Raw genomic sequence first — 14,867 nt, forward strand, 5'->3', positions numbered from 1 at the left:
GTAGCAAAATAAGAGCTTCTGAATATGGAGCAATGAGATATAGAAACATATCTCTAGCATCTTGTATTTATTCTCTGAGAACAAATATAACTCTTTCTAAATTTTGGCCTTATAGCCTAGAGTTTTTTCAGCATTCTTCCTCATATTTTCTCAATTATGTGCAGGAAGATTTGAAACAAAGAATGCTTCTAAACACTGTGAGTTTGTGTGTGTGTGTGTGTGTGTGTGTGTGTGTTATTTTTACTTCAGTCCAATATATGAACACCTGTTGGTCTTCTATCGGCTATATCTAGATTAGTATTTGCCAAATAAAGTTGGTCTGCAGTTCAGTGAACACTTAAATTCTCCACTTTAGAGCTCAGGAGGGAGGAAGAGGAGAAGGGTTTGGAAAGGGAGGAGCTGGACAGGCATCACCCCACTGAGGAAGGGGCAGTGGGAGAACAAGGAGAAGGGTGGTACAGTGCAGCTTTGCTGGTCCACGTCGCGTGTCACGGCCCTAAAGTAAAAGGTGAGAGATCCAGTCCATCACCAGAGTAATACTGAGTTTCCATTTATTTGGTAACTTCTGACATTGTGTGAAGCAAATCTCAGAATTTTCCTACATTACACATGCTGTGTAGAAATGACCTCATTCCTTGTAATACTGTTCTAGGTCACTTCACACGGAGTGACTTAGCATAGACAGAATGCAATCTCTTCCAAAATTCATGCACCACTGAAGAAAGAATCTTCTACATCAGTCAGTCACTCAGTGTGCTGTGGGTTTTCTCATTCACACATTGACAAGTGAGAAACTAAAAAGAAAGTTAGGCGCATGTCTTTTTCCACCTGTGGGGTTAGCTTTTAAAGCCTCACACTATAGAAAGGCTGTTTGATCACTCAGGAATTTATGACTTGTTAATGTCATTCCTGATTCACATTTTGCTACCAAATGGCATTAGTTATTCCTCTCATTCTGTCCTTAAATATTAAATCTCCCCACCCTCTATTCTCCACAAATCTTAGCCCTCTAAAAAGGTAAAACAAAAGACATGCACAAGTTTTAGATTTCCCTAAGAAGTAAGAGAATGTCTCTATATCATTTTTTTTGAATTGTATTTAATTTATTTTTTTTATACAGCAGGTTCTTATTAGTCATCCATTTTATACACATCAGTGTGTACGTGTCAATCCCAATCTCCCAATTCATCACAGCACCACTCCCCACTGCTGCTTTCCCCCCTTGGTGTCCATACGTTTGTCCTCTACATCTGTGTCTCTATTTCTGCCCTGCAAACCGGTTCATCTGTACCATCTTTCTAGGTCCCACATATATGCGTTAATATACGATATTTGTTTTTCTCTTTCTGACTTACTTCACTCTGTATGACAGTCTCTAGATCCAACCACATCTCAACAAATGACCCAATTTCGTTCCTTTTTATGGCTGAGTAATATGCCATTATATAATATGGATATACAATATATGGATATACAATATACATATGTACCACAACTTCTTTATCAATTTGTCTGTCGATGGGCATTTAGGTTGCTTCCATGACCTGGCTATTGTAAATAGTGCTGCAATAAACATTGGGGTGCATGTGTCTTTTTGAATTATGGTTTTCTCTGGGTATATGCCCAGTAGTAGGATTGCTGGATCATATGGTAATTCTATTTATAGTTTCTTAAGGAAACTTTTATAGGTTCCTTAAGTTAAGGTTCCTTAACAGTTAAGGTTTCTTAACTGTTCTCCATATTGGCTGTAACAATCTACATTCCCACCAACAGTGCAAGAGGGTCCCCCTTTTCTCCACACTGTCTCCAGCATTTGTTGTTTGTAGATTTTCTGATGATGCCTATTCTAACAGGGGTGAAGTGATACCTCATTGTAGTTTTGATTTGCATTTCTCTAATAATTAGTGATGTTGAGCAGCTTTTCAGGTGCTTTTTGGCCATCTGTATGTCTTTTTTGGAGAAATGTCTATTTAGGTCTTCTGCCCATTTTTGGATTGGGTTGTTTGTTTCTTTAATATTGAGCTGCATGAGCTGTTTATATATTTTGCAGATTAATCCTTTGTCCGTTATTCATTTGCAAATATTTTCTCCCATTCTGAGGGTTGCCTTTTCGTCTTGTTTATGGTTTCCTTTGCTGTGCAAAAACTTTGAAGTTTCATTAGTTCACATTTGTTTATTTTTATTTCCATTACTCTAGGAGGTGGATCAAAAAAGATCTTGCTGTGATTTATGTCAAAGAGTGTTCTTCCTATGTTTTCCTCTAAGAGTTTTATAGTGTATGGTCTTACATTTAGGTCTCTAATCCATTTTGAGTTTATTTTTGTGTATGGTGTTAGGGACTGTTCTAATTTCATTCTTTTACATGTAGCTGTCCAGTTTTCCCAGCACCAATTATTGAAGGCACTGTCTTTTCTGCATTGTATATCCTTGCCTCCTTTGTCATAGATTAGTTGACCATAGGTGCGTGGGTTTATCTCTGGGCTTTCTATCTTGTTCCATTGATCTATGTTTCTGTTTTTGTACCAGTACCATATTGTCTTGATTACTGTAGCTTTGCAGTATAGTCTGAAGTCAGGGAGTCTGATTTCTCCAGCTCGGTTTTTCCTCTCAAGACTGCTTTGGCTATTTGGGGTCTTTAGTGTCTCCATACAAATTTTAAGATATTTTGCTCTAGTTCCATAAAAAACGCCATTGGTAATTTGATAAGGATTACGTTGAATCTGTAGATTGCATTGGGTAGTATAGTCATTTTCACACTATTGATTCTTCCAATCCAAGAACATGGTATATCACTCCATCTGTTGATATCATCTTTAATTTCTTTCATCAGTGTCTTATAGTTTTCTGCATACAGGTCTTTTGTCTCCCTAAGTAGGTTTATTCCTAGGTATTTTATTCTTCTTGCTGCAATGGTAACTGGGAGTGTTTTCTTAATTTCTCTTTCAGGTGTTTCATCATTAGTGTATAGGAATGCAAGAGATTTCTGTGCATTAATTTTGTACCCTGCAATTTTCTCAAATTCATTGATTAACTCTAGTAGTTTTCTGATGGCATCTTTAGGATTCTTTATGTATAGTATCATGTCATCTGCAAACAGTGACAGTTTTACTTCTTTTCCAATTTGTATTCCTTTTATTTCTTTTTCTTCTCTGATTGCCGTGGCTAGGACTTCCAAAGCTATGTTGAATAATAGTGGTGAGAGTGGACATCCTTGTCTTGTTCCTGATCTTAGAGGAAATGCTTTCAGTTTTTCACCATTGAGAATGATGTTTGCTGTGGGTTTGTCGTATATAGCCTTTATTACGTTGAGGTAGTTTCCCTCTATGCCCACTTTCTGGAGAGTTTTTATCATAAATGGGTGTTGAATTTTGTTAAAAGCTTTTTGTGCGTCTATTGAGATGATCATATGGTTTTTATTCTTCAGTTTGTTAATATGGTGTATCACATTGATTGATTTGCATATATTGAAGAATCCTTGCATCCCTGGGATAAATCCCACTTGATCATGGTGTATCATCCTTTTAATGTGTTGTTGGATTCTGTTTGCTAGTCTTTTGTTGAGGATTTTTGCATCTATATTCATCAGTGATATTGGTCGATAATTTACTTTTTTTGTAGTATCTTTGTCTGGTTTTGGTCTCAGGGTGATGGTGGCCTCATAGAATGAGTTTGGGAGTGTTCATTCCTCTGCAAATTTTTGGAAGAGTTTAAAAAGGATTGGGTGTTAGCTCCTCTCTAAATGTTTGATAGAATTCGGCTGTGAAGCTATCTGGTCCTCGGCTTTTGTTTGGTGGAAGATTTTTAATCATAGTTTCAATTTCATTACTTGTGATTGGTCTATTCATATTTTCTATTTCTTCCTGGTTCAGTCTTGGAAGGTTATACCTTTCTAAGAATTTGTCCATTTCTTCCAGGTTGTCCATTTTATTGGCATAGAGTTGCTTGTAGTAGTCTCTTAGGATGCTTTGTATTTCTGTAGTGTCTGTTGTAACTTCTCCTTTTTCATTTCTAATTTTATTGATTTTATTGCTCTCCCTCTTTTCTTGATGAGTCTGGTTAATGGTTTATCAATTTTGTTTACCTTCTCAGAGAACCAGCTTTTTGTTTTATTGATCTTCGTTATTGTTTTCTTTGTTTCTATTTCATTTATTTCTGCTCTGATCTTTATGATTTCTTTCCTTCTGCTAACTTTGGGTTTTGTTTGTGCTTCTTTCTCTAGTTCCTTTAGGTGTAAGGTTAGATTGTTTATTTGAGATTTTTCTTGTTTCTTGAGGTACGCTTGTATAGCTATAAATTTCCCTCTTAGAACTGCTTTCCTGCATCCTATAGGTTTTGGATCATCATGTTTTCATTGTCATTTGTCTCTAGGTATTTTCTGATTTCCTCTTTGATTTCTTCAGTGGCTTCTTTGTTATTTAGTAATGTATTGTTTACCCTCCATGTGTTTGTGTTTTTTACATTTTTTTCCCTGTAATTCATTTCTAATCTCATAACATTGTGGTCATAAAAGATGCTTGATATGATTTCAATTTTCTTAAATTTATTGAGGCTTGATTTGTGACCCAAGATGTGATGTATCCTGGAGAATGTTCTGTACACACTTGAGAAGAAAGTGTAATCTGCTGTTTTTGGTTGGAATGTCCCATAAATATCAATTAAATATCTGGTCCATTGTGTCATTTAAAGCTTCTGTTTCCTTATTTATTTTCATATTGAATGATCTGTCCATTGGTGTAAGTCAGGTGTTAAAGTCCTCCACTATTATTGTGTTACTGTCGATTTCCTCTTTTATAGCAGTTAGCAGTTGCCTTATGTATTGAGTGTTCCTATGTTCAGTGCATGTATATTTAGAATTGTTATATCTTCTTCTTGGGTTGATCCCTTGATCATTATGTAGTGTCCTTCTTTGTCTCTTGTAATAGAATTTGTTTTACAGTCTATTTTGTCTGATATGAGAATTGCTACTCCAGCTTTCTTTTGATTTCCATTTGCATGGAATATCTTTTTCCATCCCCTCACTTTCAGTCTGTATGTGTTCCTAGGTCTGAAGTGGGTCTCTTGTAGACAGCATATATATGGGTCTTGTTTTTGTATCCATTCAGCAAGTCTGTGTCTTTTGGTTGGAGCATTTAATCCATTCATGTTTAAGGTAATTATCAATATGTATGTTTCCATGACCATTTTCTTAATTGTTTTGGGTTTGTTTTTGTAGGTCCTTTTCTTCTCTTGTGTTTCCCACTTAGAGAAGTTCCTTTAGCATTTGTTGTATAGCTGATTTGGTGGTGCTGAATTCTCTTAGCTTTTTCTCCATGGAATCTGAATGAGATCCCTGCTGGGTAGAGTAATCTTGGTTGTAGGTTCTTCCCTTTCATCACTTTAAGTATATCATGCCACTCCCTTTTGGCTTGTAGAGTTTCTGCTGAGAAATCAGCTGTTCACCTTATTGGAGTTCCCTTGTATGTTGTTTTTCCCTTGCTGCTTTCAATAATTTTTCTTTGCCTTTAATTTTTGCTAATTTGATTATTATGTGTCTCGGTGTGTTTCTCCTTGGGTTTACCCTGTATGGGACTTGCTGTGCCTCCTGGACTTGGGTGGCTATTTCCTTTCCCATGTTAAGGAAGTTTTTGCCTATAATCTCTTCAAATATTTTCTCTGGTCCTTTCTCTCTCTCTTCTCTTCTGGGACCCCTATAATGTGAATGTTGTTGTGTATAATGTTGTCCCAGAGGTCTCCTAGGCTGTCTTCATTTTTTTTCATTCTTTTTTCTTTATTCTGTTCTGCAGCAGTGAATTCCACCATTCTGTCTTCCAGGTCACTTATCTGTTCTTCTGCCTCAGCTATTCTGCTATTGATTCCTTCTAGTGTATTTTTCATTTCAGTTATTGTATTGTTCATCTCTGTTTGTTTGTTCTTTAATTCTTCTAGGTCTTTGTTAAACATTTCCTGCATCTTCTCGATCTTTACCTCCATTCTTTTTCTGATGTCCTGGATCATCTTCACTGTCATTATTCTGAATTCATTTTCTGGAACATTGCCTATTTCCACTTCATTTAGTTGTTTTTCTGCAGTTTTATCTTGCTCCTTCATCTGGTACATAGCCCTCTGTCTTTTCATCTTGTCTATCTTTCTGTGAATGTGGTTTTTGTTCCACAGGCTGCAGGATTGTGGTTCTTCTCCATTTCATTTAAGAGTGTATATTAGAACCAAAAGTCAAATGCAGGTTGGCTGGCATATGTTTATGAAGTTACCTGATATCTTTTCTGGAGCAAGGCCATTATACACACATAAGTAGGCATCAGAGAAAGAAATGTGACAATCCTTGACAGGTAGTCTTATTCGTACATCTACTGTGATGGATAACGATGTGTTAGCTTATGCTCTGGTACCCAAGAGTTAGTGAAATAGATGTTTATAGTGAAAACCAGGTCCCTTCTGTGATTTGGAAGGTTGAATATTTTATGTACTTATGCCATTCAGACATTATTATCCAATGTTAAGTACTAATTACTTTAATAAAGGTCAAATATCCATTAAGTTTCAAAAAAAGATTAAACCATGCTTATTGTGTATAGGGCAATATTCTCCATGCTGGCTATAGATCTGTAAACAAAACAGAAAAACTCTGCCTTCACTGGGGATGGTTAATGCATAGATTGCTTACTATCTGTCAGGCACTGATTTGAGTCTTTTACATGTATGAACTTTAAAAATCTTCAATTAACGCTCTGAAATACTATTATTATCTCATTTCATAAATGAGGAAACTGAGGCTTGGAGATGTTAAAAACATTACCCAGGGTCCATATGGGTAGTTAATGGGAGACCCATGTTTCATACCCAAGTGGTCTGTCAAGGGAATGGAAACAAAATCAATGAATGACTGAATTAATGACTTTGACAAATATTTTCCCTAGAATATCAGTTCATGGGTGGTTTCCAGCTATAACCTATATCCCAAGTTGCCACTGATTTTGAAGAAAACTTAAATCCTTGGAGTTACAATAAGCACTGATTTTAGTCTATGGCACTTGTTGATCAGCTCTGCTGCAAATATCAAAATAATGAATGAAGTTTATCAGATACTCTTGATCTTAGACACACCTCTTATTTTAGATTAGGAAAATAGGATAAAGTCTCTAGAAAACATCTTCAAGGGTAATGATAGTGTTTACATCCAGCCTATAATGAACATGTTATTTTGTCACCATATTAAGTAGAAAAGGCCCATACTCTCTGGATAAGTTCTATCAAAGTAAAGCAAAATATGTCACAGCCTGACTGAACTTGACTGACCAGCATGTAGAAACCTAGCGACCTGACTTACCACTAGGGAATGCTTCAAAAAACAACTCTTGATAATAATGTTCACACCAATGTGCTTTGAAGGAAATATGTCACCTGCTCTATACACCGAAAGTGCTTTCAAATGAGAATGAATTTCACATGTAACCTTAAGGAGAACACAACCTAATCCAGGCCTGAATAACTTAGGCATTGAGAGCATGGAACAGATTAGGTCACCTACAGGCCAGTCAGCTCTACCTTATTCCATGACCCAAGACCACACCCCTGAGCAGCCAACCAGGACAGCACGCAGGGGATCCGTGGAAATCCAGCACACTAGGAAATGACACAAATACCAGCCTTAGTAGTAAGTCAATCTTCATCTTTAAACATGGAAGATTGTTCCAGAAAGCTTAGAAGTCTTTATGTATGTTTATGTAGTTTGTAAAAAAAAAGGAAAAATGTCTTCTTGATGTATTTTCAAGTAGCTTCCTTGGCTTAGTTATACCAAGGTCAGGCAGGTAGATTTAATGGATTGTAACTATAGGCATAAAGAATTTCTATAAAATGTCACAGGTGTTATTCTTAAACTGCAGATTACTACACTAGCATGATATACTTAATATTGATGAACTATGGTTAAAATATTTCTAAAATTACTTTTTCCCTCATTCTAGGCCTAACTGGTCAGTCTTCCAGGTAGAGGCCAAAATGTGTATGTGTGTGTACGAGTGTGTATGTGTTTGTGTGTATGTGTTTGTGTGTATGTGTATTGTATGTGTATGTATGTGTGTATGTATATGTGTGTATGTGTACTGTGTGTGTATGTGTGGGTCCTACAGTCTCTCATCAATAGTTTTAGTAAACAGAGAATATATGAATTGTATGCAGTAAAGAATGTTATGGTTTGATGATATATTATAGTATTCTTATGGGTTGAATTGTGTTTCCTCAAAAGATATGTTCAAGTCCTAAACGCTGGTACCTGTGAATATGGTCTTATTTGGAAATAAGGTCTTTGCAGATATAATCAAGTTAAGATGAGGTCATAATGGACTAGGGTGGGGGCCTTAAATTCAATATGACTGATGTCCTTATAAGAAGAGGGAAAGAGGGACACACGGAGAAGAGAATGCTGTATAAAGACATACACACACACACAAACAAGGAGGAAGGTCATATGGCGATGGATGCAGAGATTGGAGTGATGCAGTTGTAAGCCAAGGAACACCGAAGACAGCTGGCCATGAGCAGAAGCTAAGAATATGCAAGGAAGGCTCCTCCCCTAGAGCCTTCAGAGAGAGCATGGCCCTGCAGACAACTTGGTTTTAGACTTTCAGCCTGCAGAACTGTGAGAGAATAAATTTATTGTTTCAAGCCACCCAGACACTTTGTTATGGCAGCCCTTAGAAACAAATGCAAGTATTATGTTCCAGGTCAGTGTTGTGGGTCAAAATAGGAAAACGAGAAGCTCTCTGGATGAATCCTGAAACGTCCACTCAAGTTAATATTTTAAGCACTCTGAGATTGCTGGGATAGTGTGGGTCTATCAAAGGGGGGCTTTCCAGGCCCTCCCCTACGTGCAACCAGTTTTGAATTTCTCTGCATTTGCATGACGGATGTGCCTAACACACTCTTACACACCTCTTGAAGGGGAAGGTTGATCACCCTGACCACCGTGCTGGTCCATCACTCTCCCAGTGGACCAGTTTTGCATGTGATTCTATTAGGTCAGTGGTGGGGGTGAGAGTACTTGTGGGCTGGGGAATTGCTGCAAAGGTTTTGGCCATATAGGTGGAGTTGGGAGTGATAAAAATTTATATTATGCTGGGAATTGACTGAAGAGAGAAGGCTCGCTGGTTGATGATCTCTGTAAGCTGAAGAGATCCTTTCACTTTTGGCAGGGATGAGCCATATATATTAGAAAGAGAGCCAAATGATCTCTTGCATTTAGATGAATGCTTTTTTTTTTTTTTTTTCCTGGAGCTTAGAACTAATTGCCGTGCTCATCATGCATGATGATGTATTTTGATGAGCTGGTGTTGCATCTTGGGGTTTCTGGAAACAGACTGCAAGGTGAAGGTGAGAGTGCAAGATGTTTATTAGGAATTAATACTTGAGAAAGGGAAGTAGAGAAGGCAGGAATGGGCAGAGGAAGAGATCAAGCTGTAACAGATACCCAGTTAAGGCTTGGCCAACCCAGCGGAGAGCTGTGGAGTAAATCAGAGTTGTCCCATGGTGGGCACAAATGACTGCATCTTTATATCCCTACCTTTCTTAGTCAGCATGTGTGGGCTTCCCTGAGAAGGGCCTGACCTCCATCAAGGGCATTCTCTACAGGAGGAGTTTACAGCTATAGTCTGTCTGCTGGTCATGCCCCCTAGAGCTGGGCAGCAAGTCCTTCCTTGAAAGGAGATTGGGTAATGCAGCTCTGTGTCTACCACAGGTGATAGTAGATTGACTTGATTGACTTGGGCTCCTAAGATCCTGGAAGGATGTTGAGGTGTCCGTGATGTTGGAAGCTATGGGGAAGTTATAAGGGAGTGTTCCAGGTGAAGAATAAGATCAGTTTGTAGGTAGACTGACTATGCTGTATCTAGGAGATGTAAATACAGAGTTTTTCTTCTAGACTTTTTTGATGTGCACCATCTGATTATCTTGGAATATAGATAGTGGACAGATGGAGGAAGGACTAAACAGCCCCTTCAGCAGTCAGCATATAAATTGGGGGATCTGATTAGTAACCAGGTGACTAAATGTGTAGAGGCAGAAGGTCTCTCTGCAAAACAAGGTAATAGAGAGGTGTGGATAGGTAAACAATCTAGAGGAAGAGATGTCCATTGTAGGATGGTATTATGGTCCAAAGAAAAGAGGATGTCATTCATTCATTTATTCAAAAGAGAGCATTGAAGAGTGAGTGCTGATTAGCTAGGTAAAGAGGAAAAAGAGGAGAATTCTATACAGAGGGCCCAGTGGCACAGGACCCTGCATCCCCTGTGATCCAGGTCTTCCATTTTCTTTCCCTTTGCTGAAGAGAGCAACAGAAATCTCCCTAGAAGATGAAGGGCAAAGCTGAGTACATAGACCATGATGGGATGGAAGGACTAAAAGAAGTTGGTGCACAGAGCCTGAAGGCACATGTGCTATGCGGGGAGGCCTAGGGCCCAGGCAGGGTCTAGATGGTGGAGGGCCTTATACACCACTTCAAGGGGTGTAGATGCCTCCTAAGGGGGAAGGGACATCTTTGAAGGGCTTAGCAGGAGAGTAACATGAGCAAATTCATGTTTTAGAATGGTCTCTGATAGTGGAGGGAAGAATGAATTGGAAAGAGGCAAGCCTTGAGGTGGGGAGACCAACTAGGAATATTTTGAAGTGGTTTAGCAGAGAAGAGTTAAGTGGGCAGAACTGAAGACTGAATAAGCAACAATGGTTGATAGATTGGATTTAGAGGGTTAAGAACAGAGGGGTCAAGGACGGACATGATTTCTGGTAGAGAAACCTGGATAAAATAAGCTCATCAAGCATGTGCAAACTTTACACTTTGTTCCATTCTCTTCATCCATGACTATAGGGTTCTAAAAGGGATGATGATAATCATAATTATAGAAAAGAGGCTTACATTGTTCCTTCTGAAAGGAAGCAAGTGTAGAAGTACGAATAGAAGTCAGCAGATCAGGATGACATGAGTAGGTTAATTGCGTTTGAGTCTCGGTTTCCCATTTGGTAAAATGGGGATAATACTACCTGTATCTCTGTACTGTTGTGAGGGTAAATGGAAATAATTATTAATGTACTAATGTATATGAAAGCTTGTAGACAGTGCCCAATATAGAGCTGAACACTTAGATCTCCATTCCTTCATTTGTTTAACAACACAGTGTTTTTAAATATATTGTTAATATTTATTTATTTATTTTGTTTCGCCGGGTCTTAGTTGCGGTGCGTGAGATATTTAGTTGCCAAGTGCGGGATCTAGTTCCCTGATCAGGGATCGAACCCAGGCCCCCTGCACTGGGAGCACAGAGTCTTAGCCACTGGACCACAGGGAAGTCCCTAAAATATATTGTTAATTTTAATATTATATCACAAACCGACATTTATTGAAAGCCTACAATCTTCAAGGCACCAAGGAGGATAAATAAATGTAACACATTGTTTCTGTTCTTAAGGATTTTGTAGTCTGTTTAGGAAAACAAAACTCATACACGTGAGAAGCATAAAACCAGTAAAATATTTAAATCTTTTTTTAATATTCAGGCAACAATAGGGAAAATGAGGCAAGCTAATAATGACAATTGCCAGTTGGATTAATTAGACATACTTACTTAGAGGAAGAAGATGGCTCTTTAATCTGGGGTCCTTAAAGAAGGCTCTGAGGAAGAGGTTGGATTTGAGCTGCATTTTAAAGATAGATTGGGACAACGGGGGCAAGGATAAATTAGGAGATTGGGATTAACAGATATGCACTACTATATATACAATAGATAACCAACAAGGACCTACTGTATAGCACAGGGAACTATACTCAATATCTTGTAATAACCTATAAGGGGACTTCCCTGGTGGCACAGTGGTTAATCATCCGCCTGCCAATGTAGGGGACATGGATTCGAGCCCTTGCCCGGGAAGTTCCCACATGCCTCAGAGCAACTAAGCCCATGCACCACAACTACCGAGCCTTTGCTGTAGAGCCTGCGAGCCACAACTGCTGAGCCCACATGCCACAACTACTGAAGCCCACACGCCTAGAGCCCATGCTCTGCAACAAGAGAAGCCACTGCAATGAGAAGCCCTCACACTGCAACAAAGAGTAGCCCCTGCTCACCTCAACTAGAGAAAGCCTGCGTGCAGCAATGAAGACCCAACACAGACAAAAAATAAATTAAAAAAATAAAAACCTATAAGGGAAAAGAATATATATATATTTATATATATACATACATATATATGTAAGTGAACAATTTTGCTGTACACCTGAAACTAACATGACATTGTAAATCAACTATTCTTCAATAAAAAAAAGGTAGATTGGATTTTGCAGTGTGGCTCAGTGTTTGGCAATTGACTGCCTTGCCCGCTGCCTATTTTAGGATGGACGTGTGACTAAGAAAGATGTTTAAATGGTTGAAAAAAATTGTAAAAGAATAGCATGTTTTGACACATGAAAATCATATGAGGTTTAAATTTTAATATTCATATATAAAGTTTTATTGGAACAGAGTCACACCCTCTCCTTTACATACTGTCTGCGCTGCTTTTGAGATAGATACCATGGAATTGAGTACTACTGTGGCTGATACTCTATGGCCCGCAAATCTAGAATATTCACCATCTGGCCCTTTACAGAAAGTTTGCTGAGCCCTGGTGTAGAGGATGGAGGGAAACATTCTGGGTATGTGGAATGCCAAGAGTGAGAATGATTCTATTGAAAAAAAAAAGAGAAAACGAGTCACGAGGCGAGTGGGAATACACGGGAGCCTCATGGAAGCCAAGGGAGGGAAGAGGGACTATCTCAAGAAGTAGGGGGTGTCAACACTGTCAAGTGGTGCCAAGAACAGACAGAAATGCAACGGAACAGCGACATGGGCTCTGCATGTTTTACATCACCTGTGAGTTTTGAATCCTGTGGAAGGTGAGGAGAAGAAGGAGAGTAGGAGGTGAGGGAGTAGGAGGTGAGGGAGTAGAGGCTTAAGAAATGGGGTGGGGCTTCCCTGGTGGCGCAGTGGTTGAGAGTCCGCCTGCCGATGCGGGGGACACGGGTTCGTGCCCCGGTCCGGGAGAATCCCACGTGCCTGGAGCGGCTGGGCCCGTGAGCCATGGCCGCTGAGCCTGCACGTCCGGAGCCTGTGCTCCGCGACGGGGGAGGCCACGACAGTGAGAGGCCCGTGTACCACAAAAAAAAAAAAAAAAAAAAAAAGAAATAAATGGGGTGGAAGCAGGAAGGTTTAGTAGAGAAACACCTGTGTAGTTTAGCATAGACTAGAGACCTGTGCATATTTGTATGGGGCAGGGGATGGGCAGGCAATTCGAGAGGGACCTTTTGAAGAGCCTCCGTAGAGAAAGGCTATTTGAAGCAGTGAGGCTGAGGAAACATCAAGCCAACAGTTTTTTAATTTTTTTTTTTTTTTTTTTTTTGCGGTACGCGGGCCTCTCACTGTTGTCGCCTCTCCCGTTGCGGAGCGCAGGCTCCGGACGCGCAGGCTCAGTGGCCATGGCTCACGGGCCTAGCCGCTCCGCGGCATGTGGGATCTTCCCGGACCGGGGCATGAACCCATGTCCCCTGCATCGGCAGGCAGACTCTCAACCACTGCGCCACCAGGGAAGCTCAAGCCAACATTTTTATAGACAAACTTTTATGTCATCTCGTTACAGAAAAGTACCATCAAATAACCTCCTCCAGAGTCCTTTCAGCTACACGGTCCTGAACTCTGAGTTAAGTGATGCATGAAGTATTGGGAATCAACAGACACGAGTTTGCATCTGTCCCAACTTATTAGCACTTGGCCTTGAGAAAGTTGCTTAACTTCTTTGCTCCATTTGCTTATCTGGGAACAGTGGATGATAATACATTCATCAGATGATTATTGTGAAAAATAGTGAGATGATTCTGTTTGGAAAATTTCAAAAGCATGGGGTCTAGCAATTAGTTAGGTTCTCAATAACAAGTCAATATTAATATTATCTAAGGTAAAAAATTATAGCTAACAAGGAAAGTATCACTATGTTAAGGGACATTTGCTTTTCATCCCAGAGATGGCACATATAATGTGTGTGTCACCACTGCCTGTTCCTGTGACTGTGGCACATTGTCAGTGGATCATAGCACTCTATCATGGAAACCAGATGTGTTCTCAGAATTTTTGCAACACAGTATTCTAGAAATTACTAACAATTAGAGTTGGCACAAAACTTGAAACATTTTATATTCTGACCTAATGCCTATTTAGCTATCTATAACATATGCATGGAATTCTTCCTGGAATTTTGCCATTGGGATCAATAGATCTGGACTCATAGTTTGGAAGTGAAAAAGTCAATCTATGTACACGTCTAATGGCCAGTAATGTCCTTTATTTTAGAAAATAAGGACAAGTATGTTGTCATACTTGCCCTTGAGGTAAGTTTTTTTTTTAATATTGTCTTTTAAAAGTATCAGTAACTTTGAAATTTCAGAATGAAATTAGCATAAAAAGTAGCCTAAAATGATACTTTTCTATTTCCTCTGAACCTCAGGGAACATTTACACCTCCTTGCTAAAGACTTAAAACTAAACCTTGGTTAAAGTTATCGACCAAGTTTTGCTCTCCCTTGAATATATTCAACATTTATTGAAATCAAATAAATGTATATGACTGAGGGGAGACGTTTATATTCTCTAAAGCTCTTGATAAAAGATTTACTCACAAAGCAGACTGCAATTCCTTGCTGTTCAAATTTTTGTGTCTGTTATGAAAGATTTTTTCTTGTACTGTGTATGAGGAAAATATACACTATTTGAAGTGCGATGATAAGATCATGTTTCTATGGTATCATTTTTTTCCTAGTATTTTGGTATTTTAAGATGTTATCTTTTTAGTTTTCAT

Source organism: Leucopleurus acutus (genome assembly GCF_964270905.1).
Source record: "Leucopleurus acutus genome assembly, chromosome: 18".
Lineage (NCBI taxonomy): Eukaryota > Metazoa > Chordata > Mammalia > Artiodactyla > Delphinidae > Leucopleurus > Leucopleurus acutus.